Source organism: Diceros bicornis, chromosome 34 (genome assembly GCF_020826845.1).
Source record: "Diceros bicornis minor isolate mBicDic1 chromosome 34, mDicBic1.mat.cur, whole genome shotgun sequence".
In the NCBI taxonomy this organism is placed as follows: domain Eukaryota; kingdom Metazoa; phylum Chordata; class Mammalia; order Perissodactyla; family Rhinocerotidae; genus Diceros; species Diceros bicornis.
The window spans coordinates 1,288,569-1,306,037 of record NC_080773.1 but is presented as its reverse complement, the minus strand read 5'-3'; the positions used below and the strand labels follow the sequence as shown (position 1 = coordinate 1,306,037).

General features: G+C 39.2%; 1 protein-coding gene across 2 annotated transcripts in view; it reads left to right on the top strand.

Annotated features, from left to right (window-relative positions):
- Positions 1-17,469, top strand: part of LOC131396698 (ral guanine nucleotide dissociation stimulator-like) — a 434,208-nt gene that overhangs the window by 217,268 nt on the left and 199,471 nt on the right. The gene's annotated exons all lie outside the window — the stretch shown is intronic.

Genomic DNA, 17,469 nt, shown 5'->3' with positions numbered 1-17,469 from the left:
GGGAAGCAGGGCCAGAGAGATGCAGAGTTTCTGGTTTTGAGGGTGGAGGAGGGGGGCCACAGCCTAAGGAATGTGGTTGTCTCTAGAAGCTTGAAAAGGCTAGGAAATGGATTAACCTTTAGAGTCCCCCAAAAAGAACCCAGCTCTGCCAACACCTTGATTATAGTCAAGGAAACCCGTGTCAGACTGTTAACCTACAGAACTGTAAAACAATAAATCTGAGTTGTTTTTAAGCCATGAAATTTGTGCTAATTGGTTACAGCAGCATAACAAACTCCACTTTAAAACTGTTTTCCAAAGAGGCTGAACCACTTTGTGTTCCCACCAGCAATGTAGGAGTGTTCCAGTTACTTTCCATCCTCATTAACACTTGGTATGGTCAACCTCTTTAATTCTAGTCATTCTAATAGGTACGTAGCAGTATGTCAATGTGGTTTTTATGTGCATTTTTCACATGATTAATGACATTGAGCATCTTTTCATGTGCTTATTTGCCATCTGTGTATCGTCTTTAGTGAAGTCTCCAAATCTGTGCCCATTTTAAACTTGGATTTTCTTATTGCTGAGTTTTGAGAGTTCTTTATAGTCCTGTCAGATATGTGATTGGCAAAAGTCTTCTTCCAGTCTGTGGCTTGCCTTCTCCATCCTCTCACCAGTGTCTTTGGAAGGTCTGTGTAATGTAACTCGAGAGGCTCCATGTGAACTTGTCTTCCTTGGGAAACAGAGTGAGGTTGGAGCACCTGAGTCCAATCAGACGTTGATCAGAGTTGGGGCCGGGTCTCACTTTTAGTAAACCCAGCCCTTCCGCTTTCCCCTGTTCCTGTTTGCTGTGCTCCTCTCCCTCTGGTTCTAAGTCTGGTAGATCTCTGTCTCCTCTGGTTTGGGAGCCCACAGAAAATTCAGCTATGCCCTTCAGACATCTCAGCGCAGTTCTCCAACCTCCTACCTTACATCGCTTCACAATATGGCACATTCCCTGAAGGTCAGACTAATAGTATGTTTGGCTTCAGCCACTTCCACCACTGCTGGAGGTTTCACTTTGCTTCGTGGAAGCTTTTGGCCTAGTTCCCCAGATTCCTGTGTTGTACCAAAACTTAGCACAGGTGCTGTGAGGAAGAGCAGTTTGTGTGTCTGAAAGCCCTCAGGTTTCCTCTGCCACGCCAGTCCTGCAGAATCACTACAAGTTTGGCTAGTTTCTCTTTTCCCTAGCCGAGACTCCGGCTGAGCAAGCCAGATCCTCGGCAAGCACCCTGAATCAGAAAACGCCTGCAGGAGAAAGAAAGATAAAAATCCTTGCTCACATAAAAGTGTTTTTCTTCTTTCTGGAATTTTAGTTGGTTGGTTCTGAAGCTCTCTGATGCTCTAAAAATATATCTATAATTTATCTGGCTGTGTCCAGTTTTGCAGCAAGTGTGCTTTCCTGTCTTAGTCTACTCTAAAACAGAAGTTCCCTTGTCATTAGTTTTTAACTCCATCAGTTATACATTGTCAATATTATTATTGTTTGGTAAAGTCATGCTTTCAATGATTTATTCAGATGTTTACCTTTTTTTATCCTGATGATCCATTTTTACATCTTAGCATTTCTTCTATCAATTTTTTGTTAAAGTACATTCATTTTACTTTTTATTTTTTTTCCTTGAGTAATATTAGCTCTGTGCTAACATCTGTGCCAATCTTCCTCTATTTTGATGTGTGTCACCACCGTGGCATGGCTGATGTGTGGTGTAGGTCCACGCCTAGGCTCTGAACCCATGAACCCAGGCCTTGGAAGCAGAGCGTGCTGAACTTAAACCTCTACACTGGGTGGCTGGTCCCCTTAAAGTACATTCATTAGAAGTTCCTTAATGAGCATTTGTTGGTGGTAATACTCTTAGTAAATGTTTGCATAAAAATATCTTTAATTCACCCCAGTTCTTGAGATATGGTTTGATTGGGTATACACTGAAAGTTATTTTCTCTCTGTACCTTGAAGATTTAATCCAACTCTCTCTTGCCTTCCATTGTTAAGAAATGTATCATAGGTCTAAATGTAAGTCTCTGTAAGTGTTCTCTTCCTCTGTGAGGCTTTGAATATCTTCTTTTGTATTTGGTGTTCTTTGGTTTCCCTGGATGGATCTGACTCTAGATTTTTTTGTTTTAATTGTGCTTGAGATGTGTTCAGCTGCCTGAATCTAGAATAGAAGTCTTTTATCAATTCTGGAAATTTCTTTTTGTGTGTGTGTGAGGAAAATCAGCCCTGAGCTCACATCCATGCTAATCTTCCTCTTTTTGCTGAGGAAGACTGACTCTGAGCTAACATCTATTGCCAATCCTTCTCCTTTTTTTGTTTCCCCCAAAGCCCCAGTAGATAGTTGTATTTCATAGTTGCACATCCTTCTAGTTGCTGTATGTGGGACGCTGCCTCAGCATGGCCAGAGAAGGGGTGCATTGGTGCGTGCCCAGGATCCAAACCTGGCCCATCAGCAGCAGAGCGCGTGCACCTGACCGCTAAGCCATGGGGCTGGCCCTGGAATCTTCTGTTATTATGTCTGAATATTCCTTTAAATCATATATATTTATATTATTTGTGAATAACTTCTGTTGGAATATGAATGTCCTTTTTCTTGTGTCTTAGAGGAGGAGAGTTCAATAGGGGAAGCTCACTCTGCCATGACGCTGATGTCACTCTCTTCTATATATTTATATGATTTAATTCAAATATATATACACATACTTATTTATACACATTCAATATATATTCATTAAATATATATTATTTAATTCAACATATTGTTCAATATAATGATTTATATTATTCAAAAAATGTACATATCTTATTTCTATATATGATCCTGTACTTGACCAAACTCAAAGCCAGGCTCCATTGAGCCCTCTTCTTGACTAGGTCTCAATCTTGGCCAATTATAACTATGGCCTCTCAGCACAAATCATTTCACCCCCTCACATGTTATAAGACTTAAACGCTGACACAGTTTCTAACAGCTCAAATCCACATCCTTAGGATGACCCCTGCCCCCTTAAAGTGCCTGCCAGAGAAAGCTCAAGGCAGCCAAAAGAATTGACTGTTTGTTCTGGCCAACACTCGATCATTGGCCCCTGACATCCTTTTCTTAGAGCATTTACCCAAAAGTGCTTACAACTGTGAATATTTCCTTTGTCCTTTTCAGTTCTATATGTGTCTCCAATAACCCAGGAGTGCATTTCTCAAGGTCCTGAGAGTCATTCCTTGAGCTGAGGACAGGGTGTCTGTCCCAGACTCTGTGAGAGGAGAGAAGCGAAACTTTGATCATTTCCAACCAGCAGACACAACTGGCCAGATCACACTGCACTGACCAACACTATAACTTTCCCCTCCCTGACTCGACTGAGCCCCTGCTCACCCCTCTGCCTGCTGCCTCATTCTCCCTTTCAAATGGCCAGTCACTTCTGTACAAATCAAATTGAGTTCAGTTCATCCTGTTCCCTCTTCCCTATTGCAGTGGTATATTACTGATTAAAATCTGTCCTGACCACTTTAACTAGAGTCTGGCTTTGTGTATACTCTATATTTAACACACATACAGATAATCTCATGCATATGCATATATATGCATATACCAACATAACCATGGGCCCTCCAGGACCAGTTCAACTGACTCCTTCTTATCAACAGAGTAGTTAAGAGTTTTCTTTCAGGAACTGAGACCCCTAGTCCAGCTAAGGCCAGTTGAGACCACCAACCCATCAACTAGGCCTGCGCAAATGCTCAATAAATGCCATTTTTTATATCAAGGAGCTAAAAGCTCCATCCTCAGATCATCATAACACTGCCAATTTCTGAACAAACATCAGATGAAGAGCCACAAAGCTTGACTTTGCTTGTGAAGATCATTAATTTGCTTACACTTGATAAAGAGGTTATAAAAGATTTTTCTTTACCTTTGAGTAAGTCTACCTAAAAAAAAAAAAAAAAACCTGTTAAAATAATTTCCTACGTTCAAAAGACTGAGGTCTTGCTATTAAGGCTTTTTGGACTGTTAATGTTCTGTTTGCTTTGATTGTTTATATTTTTGACAAGCTCCACCAAAATTCATATCTTAAAATAAGTCTTTTTTTCTTTGAGAATTTTCAAAGGGCCCTGAAACTTCTCAAAGAAATTTGCTCTCTTCCTATAAGGAGGAAGATACTAAACTTATTAGGCTTATTCAGTATGTTAAATTACATAGAAAAAATTGTCAGACAAGTGAAGATAAAACCTTCTTAGGTGGTATTATGTGGGCAAATGTTATTGATATAGGTGTTTTAAAATTGTATAACATTACTGAAATTCTGATCTGTCCTGATTATCAGTCATAATTCTGGTTATTATTATTTTAAAGTGTTGTATGTCACAAAATTAACCAAATTTCTTTGTCAGTTGCCATTTTGAGGTCTTGTTGTTTACAGACTCATTTCTTTGCTCTAATGTTTTTGCAAAATATGTTTCAACTTCAGAAAAATTCATGGAAAGGACTCTGACATTTACACTGAAGTACAGGCTTCTGATAAACTTTCTGATCATAAAACTAAAGTTGGTAAGAAATTACAGAAATCTGATGGAGAGACTGATAACTTCATGAAGCTGCTAACAAAAAGATTGAGATCAAGAATGGATTACACGGAACTGAATACACTGATAAGGATGCTTATAATTTTTATGATTTTTCATTTGAAGTATTGCTGAATTTTTAATGTTTTGTTTTTTCAGATTTAAGGAAAACTTTTTCTTGTTTCTCCTGAGCTAGCTATGACTTATAACAATTTGGTAAATGATATTTTTGTAAGTAAAATGGAAATATTTATCTTTTTCTCTCTACCTGATCCCTCCAGGATTTGGAAACTCTTAGTAAGTGAGTATTGTTGTTTTCATGGCAATATGGTTATTTGCATAAGTTCAATAAGAATCTGTTCTCCTTATAACAGGACACAATTGGAAACACTTGTTATATTACCCAGGTTGTGACTGGAACATCATATTTGCGATATAACCATATAGCTTTTGAGGAATGAAGATTGGACTTTATAGAATAAAGACACGTGGAAATATTGGCCTGGTACCTTATGTTCCAAGCAGCACTTACCAGGATAAGTAAAGAATGTCACTTGTCTGGCAGGTACAAGGAACCTTGAAATATTTGGGGGGAACCTTGGAAGAGAGGAATTCACCCAAATCTGTAGGTATTGCAGGCAAAGTCTGATGACAATATCCTTGGCTTGGCTTTCCTGGTCTCGAGAGGCTTTTGAAGTTCAATGTGAGATTCCTTACAAAAAGTTCCAGCAAAGCAGATTTAAAAGAGCCTATGTGGTCAATTGTTATTCTTGCTGTACTTATGTAAATAATTGGTCCAACTCTATTGAAACTAGACTTATTTTGCAAACTAGTTAGTTTTAATTTGGCTATCTTTGATAAAAATGAGGGTGATTTTTGGGAAAAAAATTATGTTTCAGTAAAAACTATAGTATACATTTGCGGATATTAGATCCTAGTTTTGTTAATTGTCTTTTGAGGTTTTTGTTTTATATCTGTTGACTGGACTGGATCCTGATTTCTTCTAGTCTCCTGAAATATCTGGCTACAGATGTCCAAACTAACGTTTTTGATTTTTTCCATCATTTTCGTTTGAAATCACTAAAAACTGAACCTGTCCTTTTTCCTGAAGCCTTACAAACTAAAGCTGATGGAGTTGATACAAACTTAAGAGATTACTTGATGACATCATCAGAGACATTTTAAACTGCAAAAGATGCTTTGACGCTGACATCTGAAATTCTTCTTCGCTGGCTGTCCTCTGAACTCAAAAACTGTTTTACGACTTGCTCCAACCATTAACCTTGTTTTTCTTTTGTTTACATGGAAATGCTTCCATTAAATACTTGATTGCTTGCTTCCATAATATAGGCGTAACCTTGAGAGCCCACCTGCACTACCACCTTCCAAAATGAACTTAATTGAACTGATCTATTATCAGGACTAAGAAATGTGTTCAGTGAGATGAAACAATCTACCAACTCAGGTTCTGGACTATGAAACTTCTTTAAGTTTCAAGAGGACTGTGAAACTTTTAGTTTCAAAGGCGGGACTGTGGGAGATCAAGATTTGGCCACCCTGAAATCTATCTCTTTACCTTGGTTGTTTTCTCTAGAGACATTTGACCTCCCCCACTAACTGCCTAAAGAATTTGACATGGTGGCTCCTTCCTAGAACAGATCTATCATGACTGCTATAAAGATAATGTAGGATAGAGGTTACAATAGAAAAGGCACCAACAAGCCCATCTTATCCGGAGTTCTGTCTCTCTGGTCACATTCTTTGGATGGCCCTGCGAGGAGTTGCCAGACAATCATTTACAAGGGAAGTCTCCATTTGTAAAGGTATCGCCCTCTCTGTATTGGGAAGAGAGGGGGATGAGCTCATTTCTAGTGACTTATCAATGTGGAAGGTGAGGCCTTGAGCTACATAATAAACCTTACTCTTGTTTATTGTGCTTTAGTGGTAATCTCCTGTAACTGACTCCCCCCACCCCCAAAATCCTCCTTTGTCATTGGCTGAAAATGGTATTTAAGACGAGAATTTCTGCTATTGTGTTGAGAAACGCAGTGTCCCTGCTTTCTCCCATGTATACATGTTATTAAACTTGATATTATTTTCTCCTGCTAACCTGTCTTGTTGATTGTTTGGCCAGCCATAAGAACCTTAAGGGAAAGGGCAGAGGGAGATTCTCCCTCTTCCCCCGACATCTCCAAGCGTCTGCCAGGCATTCTGTGGTCAGTGGGAAGCTCTCAAGTTGGCAGCCTGTTCTCTTCTGTCCTTTGCTGGTACTTAATCTTCCATCTCTTCAAGGTACAACTAGACAGAGGCTCAAAGGACTTGACATTGGAGAAATGTACTTTACATTCTCTTTCGACTTCTACACTTTTCCAAATGACTCTCAGCATTACCAGTAATTGTGCAGCAGTTTACCCAACACTAAGATTCTCACTATAAAAATTAAAATAAATAAATTTTGAAAAGGAAAATAGTGATCTTTGCAATTTGTACAGAATCTGTATAATGGGTGCATCCTCATAAATGGAGGAAAAATAACAAATTTAACTATTTTGGTTAGTTAACACAGTAAGTAATATACTTTATATATTACTGATTTTGAGATTATTTGTATTTAAAAATACTGCTTCAAATCCCTAAATTATTGTAAGTGGTAGAGTCTGCCATTATATACAACAAGTCAGCCAAAACTCCTCCATTCCTGTATAATCCTATATGTGGGTAGTAATGGTTAGTTCTTATAGATTGTTTTAACACCTGCATATCACGAAATACAAGTGGCCATTAAAAATTAAAATGTTCACCAAATACAAGATTATCTGATTCCCAGAAAAAGAAAACAATATTGTAACATTAAGGCTAAAACTATCAAAAAGGAAGCCAAGATACACTCAAGTAAAGCTTTTGCTGAAAAGTTAATTGGCTCATCTTTGAAACTTTATCATGTTTATTATGTAAGCAAGATACTTTCAGAGCCTAAAATATAAAGAGTGCTTATTGGTAAGTTAACATTGTGATCATTTATTTTGTAAATGTTAATATGAGAGACGTAATTCATTTTCTACTATATTCAGATTTTCAAGTTCTGCTAAATCTAAGGCCACATTACTGGCAAGTTGGGATACCTCTAGACATCTGAAAAATATGAGTCCTACACAGAAGCTTATACATTCTCTATTCATCAGGTTCTAAATTCTAAAACATTCTAAGGTTTTGGATCAAACCAATGGCATTCCGAATTTACAGTAAGTTTGCACGTGCAATATATGATCCTATAGGAAGAGACATCCAGATTTTAAATAAAGGAGATTGTGCACAAAAATAAAATATATTTTCACGTCTGAAACGGGATTACAAGAAAGAAGGGACTCTCAGAATATGTGCTAAGTGGTAAATAAGTTACCAAAGGGTCTCTAAAAGAGAACATATTGTGGAAAAAAGAGCTTAAACGCAGAGAGCTAAAATGGCATCTCTGGAATCCTTACGGTGAAACAGACACTGAACTACTTTTGCCTAAAATTTAAAATGCATCTTATCCTCTAAACAAATACCACGTCCCTGCCATGCAGCTTACCTGGGCGCGGTGACGTGTTTGAATCATTTTCTAATTCATTGGCTCTTAAACTTGATGGGCACCAGAAGCACCTGGAGGCCTTGTTGAAACCCAGATTGCCAGGCCCCACCCCAGAGTTTCCAGTTCTGCGGATCTGCAGCAGCACCTGAGAATTTGCATTTAAACCCAGTTTCCAGGTGATGCTGATGCTGCTGGGCCACGGACCCCACTTTGAGAACCACAGCCTAACTTACACCCTATATATTGTTACAAATCCATTATTTCATCCTTTGGCTGCTACTTTTCCTTTATCACATCAGCACCTTAGCTCCGAATCTCCTCACCTAACAATGGGAATACTTGGAGACTTTAACAGCTGGTCCTCCTTTCCGGCTCAGTTCTCCCTCTTCCTCTCAAAACTACATTCTCTTGCCAGGTAACTGTTCCTTAAACATCAGTTCATCATAGATCTTCCTTGCTCAAAATCTCATGGCTCTTATGCTGAGCACAAGACATTTTAAATTCTCTACTTTGCTCATAAGGTCTGTAATAGCCTGTAGAATGTGGACACCCTGATCCTTACCCTGCCTACTCTAAAGGAGTATGTGAAGATTACATAAGATACAGTCAGTTCTCGTTATGCACAGTGTGACATTCTATAAAGTCACCGTGAACACTGAATTGGTGAATATGAACCACTGCTACTACAGGAAATGCAGGGTTAGGTTGCTGCAAGCCTTAGTTACATTTTCTTCGACTGATCAATACATAACCTTATTTTCTGTGTGTTTCTCTTTAAAGTCACCTTATTTAAGATATATTGGTGATATATTAACATTGAACTCACACCAACAGCATTGTACCTCGTGTCTGAAAGAAGCTTGTTGAACACACATACTTTCTCTGTAAAGGCTAAGCCTCTTGCCCTGAGGAACACCAGGCAACATTGCAACACTACACATGGGAACACATTAAATAGCAAAGTCACCAACACAAAGCACAAAAGATAAGAAATGAGGCACTAAATAGACTGCAAGAAGGATACCTGTTTACAGTATGAGCTGAAACGAGGGCAGAGCGTCACCTGGTTCCCCTCCGCTGGGAACGTGCTCATCCAGTGAATAAATTTTTCACCACTTTGTGCATATCTGCAAATGGACATGAAAGCCCTGTGAGTGTTTATTCGGAGGCTGCCAGTACATTTTAGCTAGTGGACAAGTGTGCAAACACGGACTCCACAAATAATGAGGATCAACTATATTATGAAAGCATCTTTTCAAAACCAGAGTATTGCTCAGATATAAGAGCAATAATGACAACATAACAGCTAACATTTTAGTGCCTACTATGCGCCAGGAGCTCTTCTAAGCACTTTACATAAGTTAATGCATTTAAATCTCACTAAAACCCTATGAGACAGGAGTAATCATTAGCTGCATTTTATAGATGAGGAAACTAAGGCTCAGAGAGTAAATACTTTGCACAGGTTCCCCAGTTAAAAGTGGAATAACTGGGATTGGTACCCAGACAAACTGGTCCAAAGCCCACAGCCTCAACCACTATGGTAGGAATGTGAGCGTATTTTCTACCACTCCCTGAAAAGCCCCTTCTGCTCCAGCCAGTGTTGTCTCCCACATATTCACTCATCAAACATATTCTGAGTGACCCAAAGGTGTCAGGTACTGTGTTTAGATACTGGAGGGACAAATAGAATGTCAATGCATATAATCCATAACCAATCTATAAATCAAAATTGGGTTGAGTTTATGATGAGCCAAACTTTGAGGGTCATATAGCCCAGGAGAGTCCTTTCACAAAGAAATGGAGCACTCCAAAGAAGTGGGGTGTACAGAGTGGTTATATACCATCAAAGAGCACGTATCACATGTGATTGCAATGTCCCTTTTACAGTAGTCATGACGTTGACCTCTCGGCATGTCGATTGATGGACACAGTGGGTATCAAGTCTGCTGTCTCTATGGACGTGGCTGTTGTCTCGAGTTGGGTCATCACAGGATGAGCACAGCAATCAAATCCTAGCCTAGGGAGAAATGCTTATCCTTAAGGAAATACCAATGTGGGGAAAGTTGCATTTACATCTTAAGGGCTTTGCTTTTGTCTTTGGGACATGTTAATTGTTTAAAGCAGATATACAATGGATGAACAGAGGCTACAGGCCCCTTTTGGGGGAAAAAAAAAAAACAAGGTCAGGCCCAATTAGTTTTACCCTAAGTGGCTTCCTCATGTGCTCCAATATATCCTATTGCTCGCCATTTATTCATCAAGAAGTAGGATAGTCTCCGCTTGAAGAAGCTCACTGTCTATGAGACATGAATAAAACAACCGTTATGGAAAAGTAGATAAGTACAGGGGCCCAGAGTGGGGACATCAAAAGGGGTCTCTAGATGGAGACCTCTCAGGAAAAGTGTCCAAGAGGAAGGAACATTTGACATGAGTTTAGGTTAAGAAATAGGAATTAAGTTGATCAAAAAAGTGGGTAGGAGGACAGAAGAAACACACATAAAAATACAGATATAAAGGATGCTAAAGCTTTCACAAAATTGGTGTATTTTTAAGGCTGGAACAAAGCAAACATGTAGGAAACAGTGTGTGATGAGGCTAAAGATGAGGACAGCAAGAGAAAGCCTGCGTGTCCAGCTCAGGAGTCTTAATGATCTCTCAGATGCTCTGAGCAGTCATTGAAAGAGTATAAGCAGAAGTCACATTTAAACAAATTTGGATTCTTGAAGGTAACTCTGGAGGCATTGTGGAGGAAAGATTAGAAGAAATTAAGACTGGAAGTAAAGGGTCCTGTTGGGAGATTAGGCAGCGATCCAGATAAGATAGGCCTTGGCTTAGGCGGGGGGTCTGCAGGTGGAGGAGGCCAGGAGGTGGGAAGCAGTGCTGGGCTCCTGGAGGAGGAAACTGAGCTGCCTCTCTGTCACAGGAAGACTGTGCCTGTCATGGCCTCCCCACCCCATGCCCAAATGCCATGTTCCTTTCTATGCCTGTACCTTTCCCCTCTTCCCCCATCTGAAATCCTCACTCTTTCTTCCCTCCACCTGCCCAACAGTGGTCCCTTAGAGGACTTGATCTAGTTCACCTCTCCTAAGAAGCTGTCCTTAATTACAATTTCTGGATAACATTCCCATTTAAGTTCTATAATACAACATACACTAATACCTTGGTAGAATCTAATTACATCTTGCAAACCATTTCATGTACGTGTAGGAGCTTGGAACCTTATAATTCTTTGTATTTCCCTCAATACCTACCACAAATACTTTGCATATATAGGTCAATAGATGTCCAGTAAAGTTCAATAAAGAAGCATCCTTTATTAGCTAAAAACTTTTATGAGCTCAGTTATTCCTTTAGATCAGCTGCTTGAACCATCTGTCTTTCTCCACAGGTCAACAGTGTTGCCCAGAACAAATGAATTTTACACTTTCTCAAACTCAATAGAGCAAAGATGGAACTTCATTCCCCCTGCAAGCCTTACTGCCCTAGAGAAAAGCAAAAACAACGTGTGACGTCTAATTTTTTCTCCACATTCTCATCTCAAATTGCAACTGTTTTCCAAATGCTAACTGGTTTTCATTCTTAAAACTGACAGAAAAGTTTCTCATTATTTCCGTTTCTTTTTTTTGTGTGTGTGAGGAAGATCAGCCCTGAGCTAACTTTCGATGCCAATCTTCCTCTTTTTGCTGAGGAAGATTGGCCCTGGGTTAACATCTGTGCCCATCTTCCTCTACTTTATATTGGATGTTACCACAGCATGGCTTGACAAGCGGTGCATCAATGCGCGCCAGGATCTGATCATGTGAACCTGGGATCGCTGCAGCGGAGCGCGTGCACTTACCTGCTGTGCCACAGGGCTGGCCCTTCTCTTTATTTCTAAAGCTGAAATGTTTAAATCATTCTCTGGGCTAGTTGGAGTTTCCATAAAATGAAAATATACATTCCAGAAAAATCCTTAACTTTCCAGAATAATCCTTAATATATTATGGTAAACACCTTGGCAAAATGTCACTGATTTTCAATGTCAGTGCCTCCACAAGGGTATCCTTGCATTGTCTCCCCTCCCAACCCCCTCTCACTGTGCCCCTCCCCAGGCTCATGGGGTCAAAGTGTTTACTGAGCACTAAGAATGATCAGAATCTGAGGGAGACTTCAAGGATGACTCAGCCATGTTTTCTGACCCCAACCATCTCTCTCCATCTCTCCTTTAACCTCTATTTTTCTTATTCTGGTTTCTAATTTAGTTGTTTACTTGTCTTGTGAATTGATGTTTTGTGGTTTATAATTACCATGTAAATTCATATTACTTTTTGCCTTAGAGTTTAGAAAGAACTTACATTAAACAAGGTTTTTTCCCAGCCCTTTGATGTGTCTAATATCTTCCAATGCAATTCAAGTGGCTTCTTGTTTTTATGTCTCCATCATTATTCCTTCAGAATTATGTTCATCCCACACTTTTGATCTGACCAATGCTGCTTTACTCTTTAAACTTGTCTATGCCGAGACTCACGTGAGGAATCCCTCAAGCACCATCAACTAGGCGACCCCACATTCCCACATCTGTTTCCTTGATTTGTTCCTAAATAAAGAGTTTCTTTTTTGTGTGTGTGAGCAAGATCAGCTCTCAGCTAACATCCATGCTAATCCTCCTCTTTTTCTTCTTCTGAGGAATACCATCTCTGAGCTAACATCTATTGCCAATCCTCCTCCTTTTTTTTCTCCCCAAAGCTCCAGTAGATAGTTGTATGTCATAGTTGCACATCCTTCTAGGTGCTGTATGTGGGATGCAGCCTCAGCATGGCCAGAGAAGCGGTACGTCAGTGCACGCCCGGGATCCGAATCCGGGCTGCCAGTAGCTGAGCTTGCGCACTTTAGCGCTAAGCCACGAGGCTGGCCCAAGATGTTTCTGAAAATAATAATAAATTGTATAAAAAGCACTATCACAGATACCTTCAAGAGAACAAATGGAAAAGAATATTCAATTCCTCAGATAGGTTTGCAACCAAATGAGACATTGAGGGAACCAGGGGGCACTGATCAGAGCAGGATCCTAAGAGAAGAGTTTTTTAAATCAATTTCAAATGAGGTTAAAACTGGAATGAGATAGTATTTTACCAGTTAGCTGAAATCATACGCATTTTTCTGACCTTTGAGAGTTTATTTGCATATAAACTGTACATGTGGGGTAAGAGAAGGCTGATATTGTTTAATTTCTTTTTATTATTCAGCACTTTGTAATAGATGCGGCTATTCACAATTAATAAATATCATAAAGTGGAGAGACCCAACTTTCAACTGCCTGATATTATCAATTCTTACACAAAGCTAGAGTTTTAAAGATCAAATTTCATTCTAGTTACCTGTCAACTAGTCCATTTATATCAGAAAGATGCTGAGTTTTAGGAAAATACTTCAAAACACAAATTTTATATGTAATTTCAAAAGCAAAAACTTAGTTAAAAACTGGGTGGTAACCCGTTTTGCTACCATATATTAATGTTTAGCATGGGAGCAAACATTTTTTGAGACTATAATTCATATTTGCCTGTTTGTATATTGTAGAATGTTAAAGGATTTACAGTTTTAATCGTATTTCAAATACCAGAGAATAAAAAACAGAATTGTTTCAGTTTTATGAAATAGTTTTTTAGACATAGCAGATTTTCACAGCATATTACTTGAAAATAAAATAATCAGTTAGTGAGGTTTAAGCAATGTGGTTTTATTTTAAACTTGTTCCTTCCATAGGAGCATCAATAAAAGCCCTCCAGGAGTAGTTGTCTCTCTTTCCCTCCACATGAGCACCAGGTGCGTTTGCTTTAAGCATCAGACTCTCAGGCAACACCATAGCCCTCAACTCCGTTTAGTTGAGAAAAGGCTTTATGAGTCGTGTGTTTTTTCTAGGGGTATGGAGCTCCCAGACTTATTAACTACAGAGAGAGAGTAAGAGTCAGAACACATTCAATAAACTCCAGTGTGCTCAGGTGAGAGGATAGGTGCCTGAACTCACATCTGAAGAAGAACTTAGAGGATGCTTTCTCACTCTGCTTCGTGCCCCTGACTAAGCAGTCCTGGACATCCCCGTTACGGCCACGGAATAACACAGGCAGCCTTGATGGACCAGAAATCCTCCTATGTCCATCATTTGTACAAAGCAAACTGGCTTAAGACCTCTCGTTTCCTGCTGTAGTGGTAATTTACAGACATACAGAACTGCCATCTAGTGACTAAGAAGAAAACAGCAAGGTGCTTTACATGGAAAATGAAATTGTGAGTTTTTTAAAAAAGAACAGTGAAGCACTAAAGTTGGTAAAGTTGACACAAAGTTGACACAATGTGGCACAACAAAGTTATAATAAAACTGAAAAATGTGTAGGAGAAGTAATCAGTTGTTCTCTATGCCTCTAAAATATGACTTGACATTTGACTCATAAACAGTATAGTTTAAATATAATAGGATAACTTTGGAAGTAAACTTCTCATCTCATCTCATCCAATGATGTTGGCAGGAGCCGGTATTAAATAGCCAGATGGTGAGTACCCATGTTGAAGTACCATTTTTATCACAGTGGAGAGAATAGAGGCATAAAACCCAACAGACTGATGTTCAGATCTTCCCTCTCACCCTTGATCAATTTTGTGAACATGGTCTTATTTTGTTTGTGAGGAAGATCAGCCCTGTGCTAACATCTGCAAATCCTCATCTTTTTTTGCTGAGGAAGACTGGCCCTGGGCTAACATCCATGCCCATCTTCCTCCACTTTATACGGGATGCCACCACAGCATGCCTTGCCAAGCGGTGCGTTGGCGCACGCCCAGGATCTGAACCGGCAAACTCCAGGCCGGTGCATCGGAGCGAGCACACTTAACCGCTTGCGCCACCGGGCAGGCCGCTATACATGGTTTTCTTTATCAGTTAAATATGAATTGTAATAGTTACTTTAAAGGATTACTGTAAGAATTGCATGAGGTAATACAGTAAAGGAACCGGTGTAGAGTAATAGTTAATTCTCCTGCCCTGTCTCTCTTCTATGAAACATGCACAAATCATCTAAGAAGAGAACTTGTCTATACAATAAACTTATGACAAAGATTCAATGGTTCCAGAAGTAAGGGCCACCATTGTTGAGGGCTTAACCTCAACTGCTTCCAAATACTGTTAACTCTCAATTAATTTTATGTATTTTGTGTCTTCCAGACACTTCACTGGCTAGAAGGAAATGAGAAGGTGTGAAATTTAAATTGATGTATTTCACCCTTGAATGTCCAAGCTGTAAAATCAGGTGTTTTAAATCACCTAGTTCATCAGGTTTTCTGCTTATTATTATATATTTTACCATGGTTCACAGCCCGAGAAAAATAGAAAATCATTATAATTTTACACACCTGAATATATATCTTGACTATTACAGCTGGAATCTTAATATATAGAACAATGTTGTACATGCTTTGTCCTTGTTGATAGTACAGAATACTTTTGTCCAGGTTTTCTTTGGCATTATCATATACAATGAAGAACTCAGTAATATATGCCCTGGAGATAAGGATTTAGAAAAATCTAACATACTATCCTAGTCATGCCACAAAATATGCTATAAAAATAATGAGAGGATATTTTGAAGGCATTATTTTTCTTAATTATTTCCAACTTTATGTCCCTTTACCTGTTTTTAATCATTCTGCATCTTATTCACTATTGGCTAATCATCTCACAGTAATTAAATAACCCTCAGCTGAGGCCACATGCCTCTTCAAGTGCCCCAGCCTGATGTCGGTCTCAGCTCTGACAAAAGAAGCTGGGAAAACCTGTTTTGTGGCACTATTCTCAAGGATATCTTTACTCTTACAATAATAGCTATATTTTTGAAAGGCACCAGTGGATTATAAAATCAAGTACTCGACCCATGTTGTATCCTCATTTTCCCTCCAGGGGGAGCACAACTTTCATGTGTAATGCAGGGCTGCTGCTTTATTGTTTCCTTTCAAGATATTTTATTACTTGTAAAACATGTCGATGTAAATAATCCATAATCAATCTATAAATCAAAATTAGGGTGAGTTTATTATGAACTAACTTTTGAGGACCATGGCCCTGGGCCTTCCTTCCCTAAAGAAGGAAGGGCACCAAAGAAGTGGAGAGTACAGAGTGGTTATATACCATCAAAGAGCATGTATCACATAGGATTGTAATGTACCTTTTACAATAACCACAAGATCGCCCTGCCAGTTTGCCCTGCTAGAATAGCTATTGATGGACACAGCAGGGAGCAGGTCTGCTGTCTCGATGGATGTGGCTGGTGTCAGGTCTGTTGTCTGGAGCTGGGCGGTCACAGGATGAATGCAGCAGTAAAATCCCAGCCTAGGGAGAAATGCTTATCCTTAAGGCAATGCCAATGAGGTGGAAGCTGCATTCTTATCTTAAGGGCATTTATTCTTCTCTTGGAGACATGGCAAAGCAGATACAGAATGCAGGCGACAAGACCTTTTGGAAAAACAAACTCAGGCCGAGTTAGATTTACTCCAAATCGCTTCCTCATATGCTCCAATATATCTTATTGCTTGCCATTTATTTATCAAGCTCAGGGCGTGTCTTTCAAACAGAAATCATCGAGAATAGCATGAAGTAGTCACTTACCTACAGATGTCACTGTGGTAACAGAATATTAACAAGTAGCTTTCAAATATAACCATTTTCCCAAATATTGTATTTCACTGAGTTAATCAAAAAGGCATTCTTCTGTCTTATACTCAGAAATCTCAACTCTGAACTTAACACTAGATGTAGCCAATTTTGAATAAAGACCTTTAACATCAAAGCCGACCTATAGATCTTGTTAAAGCAAATCCAAACTTGGGAACACTTTTGTTTTCAGTCACATGTAAATCCTCTCAAACTCAAAATAGGGTCCCGGCTTTGTGCAGATGGAGAAAAGCTTCTGTTCCTCTTTTTCTATTCAGATAGTGCAGGGAAGAGCCCAAAAGATCTCCTGGTGGAACACGAACAGTTCTTTACATTACAAATGCAGGCAGTGTTTCCTAGCTTCTTTTCTATAGGCCGAGACATGCTGACCTGCCCAGAGGAGCAAACTTCTGGGCTCCAACAGTAAATAAGACCATGTGCAGTTTACCACAACAATGAACTACAAAGATGTATCAGGAAATATTTTGAACACCAACACCTAAGCTTTCAGTTTCCCTCTGTCTAATTCCATGGCTACCTGAACTGAATTCATTCTCCATCCCCATCCCTTTCATGATAGTTTTTATCTCCTTAAATCAGCATGTTATAACATCTAAGAGAAATTTATCAAAACACTTTCTTCAAAAT